Source organism: Hemicordylus capensis, chromosome 1 (genome assembly GCF_027244095.1).
Source record: "Hemicordylus capensis ecotype Gifberg chromosome 1, rHemCap1.1.pri, whole genome shotgun sequence".
NCBI lineage: Eukaryota > Metazoa > Chordata > Lepidosauria > Squamata > Cordylidae > Hemicordylus > Hemicordylus capensis.
The window spans coordinates 361,808,480-361,821,540 of NC_069657.1; the positions used below are offsets into that span (position 1 = coordinate 361,808,480).

The 13,061-nt window shown below is 46.0% G+C and overlaps 1 protein-coding gene across 7 annotated transcripts in view; it reads left to right on the forward strand.

Annotated features, from left to right (window-relative positions):
- AKAP12 (A-kinase anchoring protein 12) overlaps nucleotides 1-13,061 on the forward strand; it is a 159,142-nt gene that overhangs the window by 62,370 nt on the left and 83,711 nt on the right. For 3 of the 7 annotated variants that reach the window (XM_053292488.1, XM_053292457.1, XM_053292468.1), the window contains exon 2: nucleotides 6,715-6,790. The exons of the other annotated variants lie outside the window; for them this stretch is intronic. The gene's annotated coding sequence lies outside the window, so the exon portion shown is untranslated. The remainder of the gene's footprint in view (nucleotides 1-6,714; nucleotides 6,791-13,061) is intronic. 7 annotated transcript variants of the gene reach the window in all.

The following is a 13,061-nucleotide window of genomic DNA, read 5'->3' on the forward strand; positions in this document are numbered from 1 at the left end:
CCACTGTTTTGAGATCGTTCTCTCCAAGGAATAGATGCAGCTGTCGAATCAGCCAAAGTTGATGGAAAGCACTCTTGGCCATAGCCTTCACCTGAGATACCAGGGTGAGGCCTGGATCCAAGAGCACTCCCAAGTTGCGTACCTGTTCCTTCTAGGGGAGTGTAACCGCATCCAGCATGGGAGGATCTAACTCATCCCTCAAATTCCAATCCCGCACCATGAGCACCTCCATCTTGCTTGGATTCAGCTTCAATTTTGTTTTCCCTCATCCAGCCCATTACTGCCCGTAGGCAGGCATTTAGAGAGTGAATGCCATTTTCTGATAAGGAGAAGTAGATTTGGTTGCAGTCAGCATACTGATAATACCCTGCACCAAATCTCCTGATGACCTCACCCAGCGGTTTCCTGTAGATGTTAAAAAGCATTGGTGACAGAATAGAGCCCTGAGGGACTCCATATAATAGCTCCTGTTTCAAAGAGCAACTACCACCAAGCTCAACCATCTGAAATCTGCCTGAGAGGTAGGAGCAAGACCCCTGCAAAGCAGTGCCTTCTATCGCCAACTCCCCCAGGAGATCCAGAAGGATAGCATGGCTGCAATCCATGGGTTATGAACAAGCAAAAATGGCTGTAAATAAAAAAATATTAGATATTGAATAGCAACAGGAGATTAGTAAGGCCCCCAAGTGACTTAAATCATGTAGACTTCTTTTTAGCACCAAGCCAGCTGATATTGTCAAGCCCTAATAACTTCCAAATATTATAGAGCATTTGTGCTGGCCCGCTTTGATGTATTGCCCTCAGCGGTCTACATGGTAGATATGGTGGGATTCCTCATTCTGAACGTTACTGTCCATGTAGTACACAGGCCATAGACTGTGGGTCATGTTTTATTATACTGCAATTTTTATAGGAACTCATGTGATTCGTTAATTTTACCCGATTAAGGACCTACCAGGCAGAGGAGATTAAGCATATATTTTATTTCTCCTGTCAGACCATCAAGCCAACTTTACTTATAATGTGGCTAGGTTTTGTGTAATAGCAATGAATATATGGCGACATCTAATGAGTAATCTACCGGAGTAATTTACTATGCTATTGTATCGTCGTAAAGTAATATTGTTGTATATTGTTGTATGGGCCTGACTGTGTTTTTCTTTTTCTTGCTTCTGTACTGGTCAAAGGCTGTAATAAAATTTATCTATCTATCAAATGCCGCCAAGAGATCCAAAAGAACCAACAGAGTCAGACTCCCTCTGTCGATTCCCTGGTAAAAGTCATCCATCAGGCCAACCAAGGCAGACTCAACCCCATAGCCTGCGCTGAAGCCAGTTTGAAATGGATCTAGATAATCGATTTCCTCCAAAATTGCTTGGAGCTGGTTAGCCACCACTCTCTCAATCACCTTGCCCAACCATGGGAGATTGGAGACCGGCCTATAACTATCCATCACTGAAGGATCTAGGGAAGGCTTCTTAAGAAGTGGTCTAAATCATTGCCTCCTTCAAACAAGGAGGCATCCTACCCTCCCTCAGTGATGAGTTAATGATATTAACTAGGCCATCTCCAACAATTTCCCTGCTAGATAGAAACAGCCAAGTCGGGCAAGGATCCAGAGAACAAGTGGTAGGCTGCACCACACCAAGCAGCTTGTCCACGTCCTCAGGCATCACAGATTGAAACTGATCCAATCTAATACTGGGCTTTTCTTTATTTCCTTTACAATTAACATGCTTAGAACAGAAACAGGAGTGCTTGAGATAAAGATTTTATTTCTGAATATCCTAATCTAGGCATCATGGTTAAATTTCTAGGTGCTATGGCTTCCTGACACCTAGGATTTGTCCAGCCCTGTCTTAACCATATTAAATTTTTATTGAGTTCAGTGCAATTTGATTCCAAGGAAGCAAACTTATTCTCCTGTATATCTCCCTTTGATATTGTGGCAAAAGGCCCTATTGAGTGCCTCCAATCTTCTGAAATAAAACAAAGAATCCCAAGGAATAGGGCCCTGTGGATGGTCCTAGCTCTGTGGTAGAACATACATAGGCTTTGCATACAGATGGTACCCAGTTCATCTCCAGTTAAAGAACTGGGTACCAGGTGACGGGAAATCTCTCTGTTTGAAAATAAAGGGTAACAGTCAGAGCAGAGCTTGTACAACAGTGGGGCTATTCTTACGATCACAAACATCGGGCTAGGAAAATCCTAGCCTGATTTTTGTGATCGTAAGAACCACCGGGCTAACAGCCGAGCCCGGTGGTTCTGGAGTGGCTAACCCACTCCTGTAGCCCACCCCTATTCCGGGTTTGCGGAGCAAGTGCTCCGCAAACCCGGGCTATCTGCTCGTGTGTAGCCGTGGTGCGGCTAAGCGGGACGCCTACTCGCGAGTAGACCCCCGGCCAGAAGGCTTAAAAGCAGCCTCCCAGCTCGGGGGTCTCCCCAGTATGCCCTGTGCACTCACGCAGGGCATACTGGGGCTTCCGGGGGCTGCACGGCCCCCGAGCTCCCCAGCCCCCTGCGGCTCTGTCTCGGACCCGGCCATCGTGTGGGTGGCCGATCTGGCCACCCAGGGCTCCCTTCCCGCTCACTTCCCAAAACCCGGTCTCACGGATTGTGAGACCCGGTCCAGTAAGCGCAAGCCATTTCCACCCCCCACACTTCCTTTCTACATCTGGTTTGCAAAAGTTGGCCCCACTTGATTTCTGGAGATTCTCCCCTTCCACTGCAGCCACCCATACCACATCCCACACCATTTTCTAGGATCTCTTGATTCTCAGGAATGATGTTTTGGGGAGCTTAGGTTGGAAGAGGGGCAGGGAAGATAGCATGTGTTGCACAAGTGCCTCATTGGATGAAACTTGGAGAGAGTTTTCTGCCAGTCAAATACAGGAAACCCTTCAATATTGTGGAGGTTATGTTCCTGGACAGTTCCTTGAACTGTGAATCGGTGATATTGGAATGCCTAACCTAACTCAAAAAATGGGGTTAGGTTTTGCACTCGGGCTGCACAAGTGGCTGGGACACTTAAAAGAGTGTCCTAGCCACTCACACTGTCTCTTTAAGCCTCCCTGCATACCAGCTCAGAAGTTTAAATGGCCACTCTGCCTGCTTTCCAGCTGGTGCATCAGGAAGTTTAAAGAGGCAATGTGGGTGGCTGGGAAAATTTAGTTATCATAGCGGGTAGAAAACTGCAAATAAACAAAAACTATCCCCCAAAATTATCCCCAAATAAACAAAAACTATCTCCCAGAGAGATAGCCTACAAGTAAGCAAAGCTGCAGGAATTGAACCCGCGAATATCAAGGACCACCTGTACTGAGTTGGTTTGATTCCATATAAGACAGCTTTGCGTGTTCATATGTTATTACCCCCTCACTGTGTAATTAGCTTCTCAGAGAAGTTTGCCAGGCTCACTTTCATTAAAAGGATGACTAAATCAGGATTCTTTAGACACACTTTTTCTAGTTAAAGTCTTGCCTTGTGGTTTTTAGATAACCTTAAAAAAAGAGAAAAGAATGTGACAAAGGGGCCCCATGAAGACTAACACACAGTTTATTGTAGAAGTCATGGACTATATTCCATTTCATCAGATGATGACATCAACAAATTAACTGTGTATTTGTGCTTTATTACATACATTGTGCCGTGGGTTTTTTTAAAGGGTATATCTGTAACCCTCTATGATTGAAATCTGATTCAAGTTGCAATCTGACAGGGTCTTCCTGAAAACAAACAGAGAAGAAGAAGAAGCTCTTATTTAAATGGGGAGCATATTCCAAAGCCCCGGGTTAGCCACAGAGAAAGCCCAGTCCTGAGTTGCCACCAAATGAGCTGGCGGCAACCATAACCAGACCTCTCCAGAAGATCATAATTGGCAGCAGCATTCATGACAAAGAAGGCTCTCTTAAATACAATATTTGAGAATATGCTTTTTAGTCATAAAAATAGATAACAGTTCTCATGTATGGATAATTTCATTCTAAAAGCTATACAGAAGCTTTTAAAAGCTACATTTTAAAAGCTGTAGCCTAAGGAAACACATGTATTTATTATACCATGAAATAGGTTAAATTCTTGTTTTCCTGCCTGAATCCCAAAGCTGCAGTTTATAACCTCAAAGAAAGAAATCACTACACAATTGTATTGCTATTTTGACATTAGGTTCACTTGGGAAGAAAGTGGAATAGACAGGGAAGGAAATGTGAGATGAGATATCTGAAATATCATAAAAACTGAAGGTAAAAAAACCCAACAGTGTTCAAGTCTGAATCTGCAGTTAAGCTGGGAATTTATTTAAGTAAAAACAAACAAACTATAAAAATATGATTCCTAACAGATTAGTGTTGTGTGTGTGTGCACGCGTGCGCGTGCGCATGTGTGTTCCTGTTGGTATAGGGGCATTAACCTGGAAAAAGAAGCCAAAACTTGACACCCTGTTTCCTTATTCTGCACTAACTGAACTAGTTGATATTATTTTATTGAGTTCTGTACATATTTAAGAACATAAGAACAGCCCTGCTGGATCAGGCCCAAGGCCCATCTAGTCCAGCATCCTGTTTCACACAGTGGCCCACCAGATGCCACTGGAAACCTACAGCAGGAGTTGAGGGCATGCCCTCTCTCCTGCTGTTACTCCCCTGCAACTGGTACTCAGAGGCATCTTGCCTTGAGGCTGGAGGTGGCCCTCCAACTAGTAGCCGTTGATAGACCTCTCCTCCATGAAGTTATCCAAGCCCCTCTTAAAGCCATCCAGGTTGTTGGCTGTCACCACATCTTGTGGCAGAGAATTTCACAAGTTGATTATGCATTGTGTGAAAAGGTATTTCTGTTTGCTGGTTCTAAATTTCCCAGCAATTAATTTCATGGGATGACCCCTGGTTCTAGTGTTGTGTGAGAGGGAGAAGAATTTCTCTCTATCCACTTACTCCATACCATGCATGATTTTATAGACCCTTTATCATGTCTCCCCGCAGTCGTCTTTTTTTATAAACTAAAAACCCCAGGTGTTGTAGCCTTTCCTCATAAGCAAGGTGCTCTGGGCCCCTGATCATCTTGGTTGCCCTCTTCTGCACCTTTTCCAGTTCTACAATGTCCTCCTTTAGATGTGGTGACCAGAATTGTACACAGTACTCCAGGTGTGGCAGCACCATGGTTTTGTATAAGGGCATTATAATATTAGCAGTTTTATTGTCAATCCCCTTCCTAATGATCCCTAGCATGGAACTGGCCTTTTTCACAGCTGCTGCACATTGAGTCGACACTCATGGGGCAGTTTGTTGGAGGGTTGGCACCCTTTATTGTTTCCCTAAGATTATTTTGAACACTGATATATCTGCAGGTCACCTCGAGTCTGCTGGTACCTCCCACTTGCCAGTGGGAGGTACCGGCAGTTCTGCATTGATAAGAGCCCCAAATTTCAGCACTTTCAGAAATAGTATATAGAGATATCTGTGGTGCTATTAATAAAAGGCTATTTTAGGAATGGGGCTTATGCCATAACTGATTAAACTAAACTAAAGTTTGAATAATGGCTGGTTTCATTGTGCATAGAATGGAAGGTGTTGGACTTCTAAAGTTGGTCTTTCTCCGGAGGTGTGCCACAGCCCAGATACTCAGCAGCGCACTTCAAGATGGCAGATGTGTGAACGTTTGAGGCACAAGTGGGAACCAAGTTCAACCAAATTTAGCACAGTTCTAGTGTCACATAGGAATACCCCAATGGCATTGTTTGTGATGATGTCATCCACCCCAATTTAAAATGGCGGATAAATTAACAGGCAGTAGTGGGCTAATTTGTGAAGTTGGTAATTATCAATTAAGGTTATATAGTGAAAGGAAAGTAGGCAGATTAGTTCTTACCAGAAAAGCAGGTTGCTTACCTGTAACAGGTGATCTGGTAGTGAGGCCTCGACATTCATAAAATGGGTTCTGCGCCTGCGCAGGACAACTTCGGGTAAAACTGATTAGCTCCTCGCGACGCCTTTCAACTGCCTCTGCACGAGCCGTGCAGTACATATACTGGCAGTTAGGCGTCAGTTGCTCAGTTTCTGAATGGCCGCTCGGCACTTAAAAGAGTCAATGACATCCACAGGAACCGTAAGCTGGCAATGAAAATTAGCAGCACATTCACTTGTATTTCGAAGAAATGCAACGTTCCAATCGCTCGTATTTCGAAGAAATGCAACGCTTCAATTGCTTGCACTCTGCAGCGGGGTCGGCTGGGAGGGTTTTATGAATGTCGAGGCCTCACTACCAGATCACCTGTTACAGGTAAGCAACCTGCTTATCTGGATAGTGAGGCCTCGACAAACATAAAATGGGTGAATCACGAGCTGCCCAAATGGAGGTGGGCAACGCAAGCTATTGAAGCACCCTCTGCAGCACGGCCCTGCCGAATTGTGCTGCCTCTATAGAGCGAAGGTCCAGTGCATAATGCTTCACAAAGGTTTGGTCCGAGGACCAGGTGGCCGCCATACAAATATCCTTGAATCTTATTCCTGAAAGATGAGCTGCCGAGGCAGCGTGAGCCCTAGTTGAATGGGCTCTAATAGCTGATGGCGGAGTGACTCCCTGTATATCATAGGCCATCTTAATGAGTTCCACTAGCCAAAAGGACAGCTTCTGGCGGGATGGCTGAAGGCCCCGGTTCTTTCCATTCAAGGCTATGAAAAGATTCCTTGTCCTTCTCATTTCCCTTGTTCTTTGCAGGTAGAAAAGAATGGCCCTCCGCACGTCCAGCAAGTGCAAAGAAGCTTCCAGCGGTGTGGATGGATTCTTGTAAAACGTAGGTAGAACCACGTCTGCATTTAAGTGAAAATCAGTCACTATTTTAGGGCGGAATTCCGGGTCCAAACGCATAACTACCCTGTCTGGAAAGAATCGAGTATATGGTTCATCCATCCGTAGAGCAAGTAATTCGCTCACGCGCCTTGCTGATGTGATTGCCACCAGGAATAAGGTCTTTAACGTTACTAACTTCAAAGAAGCAGTGGCCATAGGTTCAAATGGACTCTCCATCACAGTCGAGAGCACCAAGGAGAGGCTCCACTTGTCGGATGGTCTTCTTACTGGGGGGTATAGATTACTCAACCCTTTCAAAAACTCCTTGCATTTAGGATGAGTAAAAACCGTCTTTTGATTCCAGCCATCATGATGAGCAGAAATGGCCGCTAAATGAACCTTTATGGATGTATTGGCCAATCCACTGGATTTCAAGGAGGTTAAGTATAGCAATACCTCCCTCACAGAGGCCTCTCCAGGTTCAAATTGGTGCTCTGCGGCATACAATGAAAATCTTCTCCATTTGCAGAAATAATTTCTCCTAGTTGACTTCCTCCTGCTATTCTTTAATATCTTCTTCAGTAACCCACTTTCCATACTGTCAGGTTGAGGACTGACAGGTTGGGGTGGAGTATTTGTCCTTCTTGCTGATATATCTGGTCCCTCTGTTGTGGCAGTCTCTTGTACACATTGTCCGACAGTCGCAAGAGTTGAGGAAACCAAGGTTGCCTGGGCCACCAAGGCGTGACAACAATCGCCCTGGTGTTGTCCTGTAAAAGCTTGGCCACAACCCTGTTCAACAGGGGATATGGAGGGTATAAATAAAATATACTTTGCGTCCATCGGTACTGGAAGGCATCTCCCTTTGACAGGGGGCCCACCCCCATTCTGGAACAGTATTGGCTGCATTTCTTGTTTCCTGCTGTCGCAAACAGGTCGACAGTTGGGGTCCCCCAGGCAAGGAATATCTCTCTCAACAACTGTGGGTTGAGCTCCCACTCGTGTTGCTGTTGGACAGGTGATCTGCTCAAGGTGTCCGCTAGGATATTGTCCTGACCTCTTATGTGTATAGCCACCAGATGTATGCGATGTGCAATGCACCAGTTCCATATCTGGAGTCCTAGATGGCACAACGGCTTCGACACCGTACCTCCTTGATTGTTGACGTAGGCGATTGCAGTGGTATTGTCCATCTGAAGTTGCAGTACTCCCTCCTGAATGATCTTTTGAAGGGCTTGCAATGCCTTGTAGGCTGCCAGAAGCTCGAGGAAATTGATGTGATACTCCTTCTCTCGGTGATTCCATCGGCCCTGTGCTCTGTGGACTCCCAAATGAGCTCCCCATCCGAGCATCGAGGCATCTGTTGTCAGCGTGCAAGTAGGTACCGGGGTCCGAAATGGCATCCCCTCCTGCATATTTGCATCCTTTGTCCACCACCGCAACGATTCTTGGACTGCATGCGGAATTTGAAGGAGCAGACTCTGGGGGTCTACATTGGGGCGAAAAACATCCAGGTACCACATCTGCAGTTTCCTCATGCGTAGCTTCGCGTAGCGAACAGTAGTGGTACAAGAGGCCATCAGGCCCAATAGGACCTGGATTGATCTGGCCTGTTGACGTGGAGTAGCACGAAAGTGTAACACCATCTCCTTTATGCGATGGAACCGGTCCTGCGGGAGGAACGCCCTCTGGCAGTCCATGTCTAGTTCTGCACCGATATACCTTAGGCGCTTCGAGGGAGCCAGGTGAGACTTCTCCCAGTTGATTCGTATGCCCAGGTCGCTCAGCAGTGCAGTCACTGTTTGTATGTGGTCGTTCAATTGAGTATTGGACTGCGCTGTAATAAGCCAGTCGTCGAGATACGGAAAAATCGAAATTCCTTGTGTCCGTAGGTAGGCAATGATAACAGCCATGCACTTCGTGAACACCCGTGGGGCTGTCACCAGACCAAAGGGCAGGACATTGTATTGGAAGATCCGACTGCCCAGTGTGAAACGTAAATATCTCCTGTGGGACTCCTGAATCCCGACGTGAAAGTAGGCATCTTTCAAGTCCAACGTTGCAATCCATTGCTCTTGATGAAGAAGAGGCAGGATCGCTTGCAGCGTTATCATCCGAAATTTCTTCACGTCGACATAAAGGTTCAGCCACCTGAGATCCATGATTGGGCGAATGCCCCCGTCCCTCTTGGGTATTTGGAAGTACCTTGAATAGAAGCCTGTCATAGCATGAGCCCACGGAACCGGCGAAATTGCTTCCTTGTCTAACAGAACCCTGACCTCCTCCTCTAGTGTTTCCGTTTCTGGGGTATATTTTATCCCATTGAACTGAGGAAGAGTCTTGAACTCGATAGCATAACCAGTCCTGATTATGCGCAGGACCCAGCCATCTGATGTTATGTGTTGCCATGCTTGGGCATGGCTTGCCAGTTTGATGGTGTATCTGGTTTGCAACAAGGTGATGTTGTTCCCTGTGGTTCTGTTGGATAAGCTTAACTGTTTCTGTTGTTTCAGTTCCGGTAATTGTGGGCTCTGGCAGCAATCAAAGATGTTGTTTTGGCTGCTGTGCCGACTTATTACGGCCCTGCTGTTCCGGCTTGTTTCTTTGTGCGTAATTTCTGCGATTGTATCGATTAAAGGGTCTCCTATACTCCTTGCGCTCATTTCTCCTGTAAGAGTTCTGTCTCCGTTGGTACGGTTGAAACCTATTACTTGTAAAGCGCTGTGCTGCGAACGTCTTTGCTGTATACTTAGACTTCTTAAGGTGTTCCAAAGTATCATCTGTTTGCTCTGCAAACAGGCCTTTTCCATCAAATTGTAACGACTCTATGCGGTCGCGCATATCCTGCATCAAAGTGGTCGACCTTAGCCATGCATGGCGTCGCAAAATCACAGCAGTTGTTAGAGAGCGCGATTCTGACTCCGCCAAGTGTTTAGCATTCGCCAGTTGTTGGCGTGTAGCTGTTGTGGTTTTCACAAAAACAGTATCAAAACACTTTTGAAATTCCTCTGATGTCAAGGACGATCTCTGAGCATGGAGATTTTCCCACAAAGCGTAGGTATATTTTGCCAGACAAGCTATGTAGTTCGAAATCTTAATGGACAGGCAGGCTGTAGAGTAAGCCTTTCTAGCAAGTACATCAAGCTTCCTGCCCTCCTTGTCTGCTGGCGTAGTATGCCTTCTCCCCGATTTCGCAGAGGAGGCACAGTCAATAACCAGTGAATTAGGTACTGGGTGAGTAATTAGATATTCGTTTTCTTTTTCCCTTATTCTGTATAGAGATTCCAGACGCCTTGAAGTAGCCGTGGAAGTCTGTATGACCTCCCATGCTGACTTAGCTGCCTTTGTGATCACAGGGAGCATTGGCAGGTAAACTGGTTGAGAGCCAGACGGTTTTTTAAGGAAATTATATACTGGGTCATCCAAATCTGTTGTCTTTTGAGAGAGATCAAGACCCAGTACCTCTGCCATTTCAGCTACTTGCTGATTGTAAGACCTCATCTCCTCTGTAGGTGAATCAGCAGGAAGAGGCACCACATCTGGGCTGGGGTCATTAGGAAGCTCATCTTCTGAATCATCATTGGGGCTATCCTTTGAGGAGTCAGAAGAGAAATCCTCTTCATCCTCAGCAGAGGAGGATGGCACGGTATCAGGTAAGTTAGATGACTTTGAGAGTACACTTTCCCCGTGACCAGTGTGTAACCTCTGGCCACCATGTGTCACCAGTGGAGGCAATGAGGTCTGAATTGAGACCGTTCTGACAGGGCAAGGCAGTGAGATGGCAGCCTGAACCGAAGATTCCTGAACCTGAGGTCTGCATAGACGTGGTTCTAAGGTCTGTACTGCAGTATTTCTGCTCATGGGTTCCTCCCTTAAAGGAGTATTAGTCTGAATAGAAATTGAAGTGCAAGGTGGAACAGTAGGTGTTGTCTGAGTCGCGGCTGCTATAGAGCGATCTGGAAATTGTGGTCTGTTTAGCCGTTCTAACTGCCATTCCCTAAACAGCGTATACTCCTTAGGAGACAAAGTGATGTCAGTCTCACCCCACCCTCTCAATGGACACAGACCAATAGGTGTTCTCTGAGCAGGAGTGAGTGAAGGTGTCTGAGGAGGAGGAAGGTTAATATTATCTTCATCCACATCCAGACCCTGGGAAATGAACCCCTGGAAGGCAGAGGCGAAAGGGGTTGTGTTTACAGGCTGAAGGGGTTGTAGGGGGACGCCCCCTTCCCCTGGTGTAACTTCAATATGCATGCCATCCTCCAAGAATGCCCGTTCAGCTTGAGGGGGTGCTATGCCTTCCCTGCTTGCTGGGGATGTATCCACATCAGCTCTCAGAGCGACCCTTGACGTCGAAGCAGGGGAGGCTGCTGTCGATATTGAGGGTGGAGTCAGTGCCTTCGATGCCGAGGGAATGCCCCCCACCCGCTTTGACTTAGTCGTAGCGGAGTCTTTGACCTTAGCAGCATCGTTGCGGTGTCGTTTGCGAGCTCGATGTCGAGGTGGTGTTACTGCGCTCGACATCGAGGCTGGTGTCGAAGGCGATTGTCTAGGGGTTGGAGCAGGCGACAGGGATCCCGCTCTGCTTCTCAGGGGCTCATCCTGTAACCCTGAGGGAGACGGAGTGGTATGCCGTGAGGCGGAAGTTGGAGCTGCCTCCTTCCTCTTTGTAGTATGAGGTGGCGTTGAAGTGCATGAGCGCTTCAGGCTGTCGCTGTTCGGTATCGAGGGCTCCTTGAATGAGCTCTGTTTTGTATTTTTAACAGAGGTCCCCGCAGTATTGGGAGCAGTGCTCGAGGGTTTAGACTGCATAGTAGCAGCCCTCGGCATGGAGGAAGCGGCTGTCGGGCGGAGCGCGTCCTCCATTAACGAAACTTTAAGCCGCGCCGCCCTATTCTTCAGAGTTTGCCTCGAGAATGACTTACAAATAGGGCAAGCAGTTGTGGAGTGCTCTTCTCCCAGGCAGTGGAGACAAAGTCGATGGCCGTCTGTTGACGGAAGCTTTGCCCTGCAGCGAATGCACCGTTTAAAGGTGGTCTTCTCCCTCACAGAACTACTCATGGGCACAGGAGTTTGTGGCCGGCTCGTTTAGCTCTGTAATACTTTATTAATTTTTACTAGTCGTGACAGGGGGAAGTAGGGACACAGTTCATTAAACAAAGATGTAAAGGTGGTAAGTAAAAAATGTCGTCTTCAGAGTAAAATCACTAATTCCCTATACGAGGAGCAACAAAGTTTCCGAGGTCCGAACGCATCAGCGGTCAGAAAGAAACTGAGCAACTGACGCCTAACTGCCAGTATATGTACTGCACGGCTCGTGCAGAGGCAGTTGAAAGGCGTCGCGAGGAGCTAATCAGTTTTACCCGAAGTTGTCCTGCGCAGGCGCAGAACCCATTTTATGTTTGTCGAGGCCTCACTATCCAGATCTTCTTGTATTACTTTAAAGATATGTTAAGCCGCCTTGAGAACATTGGATATTCAACAGGTTAAAACTATTTGAATTAAATAAATAAGGGATGATTCATGATTGACATTCGAGTGTATGGGGCAACTCATTGATCCAGGAGCTCCTTAAGTGTGCATCTGTAGAAGCTGGCTTTACACAATTATAGTGTGTCTGGGTTTGTAATTGTGGATATTTTGTGTGTGAATTGGCACTAGATGATAGGTATGAAACATGCTCAGGTACACTATTTTTGTTTCATGCCAAAGTAAGTTGTAATCTGTACTACTGTTCTTGTTCTGTCTGAGTACTAATACAGTGATAAATACGTTAGTATTTTCTCTGACAAGAATTAGATTTTTTCCCCTAGAAGGCAGGTGGTGGGGGGGCAAGGTTTAGGTTAAAGCAATAAAGATGGGATGATCTGCTTCAGTGTTAACTCATTTCATTGTCTGAGTACAGAAATGGAAACTGTACATTTTAACTGTACAATATCCTTAGGACTACAGATTTCTTGGATTTTACAATATTATTAGACCTCTTTTTAATACCTTTCCAAAATAATCCCTAGCTTCACTTCCTGCTTGTTAGATCCAAAATAAACTTTCACATAGCTGCTAGACATAGAAAAATGCTGCTTAATTCCACAGAAAATAAAGAATATTTCAAAACAAGCTTGCTTATTTTTGCTTTGTTGGTAATTCTTCAAAAATGTCAACACAGAGTGAAATCCATACATGTACAAGCCTGAAGTAATGAGTATCTTGTCTTCTAACTACTGTGATGAAAATCTTGGTCCCACCAAATCAATAGCAAGAGACCCACTTCTTCA